The sequence below is a fragment of the Chrysochloris asiatica genome, unplaced genomic scaffold, assembly GCF_000296735.1.
Source record: "Chrysochloris asiatica unplaced genomic scaffold, ChrAsi1.0 scaffold00359, whole genome shotgun sequence".
NCBI lineage: Eukaryota > Metazoa > Chordata > Mammalia > Afrosoricida > Chrysochloridae > Chrysochloris > Chrysochloris asiatica.
In genome coordinates, this window is record NW_006408877.1 from 648,130 (window position 1) to 648,872 (window position 743).

The window sequence follows — 743 nt, forward strand, 5'->3', positions numbered from 1 at the left end:
ATGAGTCCAACATCTCCATATACTGAGAGATAGCTACATGGCAGAGTAGTCCAACATGTCCATATACAGAGTTAGCTACATGGCAGACAAGTCCAACATATTCATATACAGATTACTACCTACATGGCAGATCAGTCCAACATATCCATGCACTGAGAGCTACATATATGTCAGAGTAGTCCCACATGTCCATATACAGAGTACAAGCTACAAGGCAGATGAGTCCAACATGTCCATATACTGAGAGTTAGCAAAATGGCAAATGAGTCCAACATGTGTATACAGAGAGCTAGCGAAATGCAGAGTACTGCAACATTTCCATCTACAGAGTACTACCTAAATGGCAGATGAGTCCAACATGTCCATATACTGAGATTTAGCAAAATGGAAGATGAGTCCAACATTTGTATATATATAGTGCTAGCTACAAGGCAGATGAGTCCAACATGTTCTTAAAGAGAGAGATTTGTAAATGGCTAATGAGTCCAACATATCCATAAACAGAGAGATAGCTACATGGCAGAGTAGTCCCATATGTTCATATACAGAGAGATATCTACATGGCAGATCACTCCAACATATCCATGCACAGAGAACTAACTACATGGCAGATGAGTCCACAAGGTCCATATACATAGAACTAGCTACATGGCAAAGTAGTGCAACTTTTCCTTATACAGAATACTAGCTACATGGCAGATGAGTCAAATATGTCCATATATTGATAACTAGCTACATGTCAG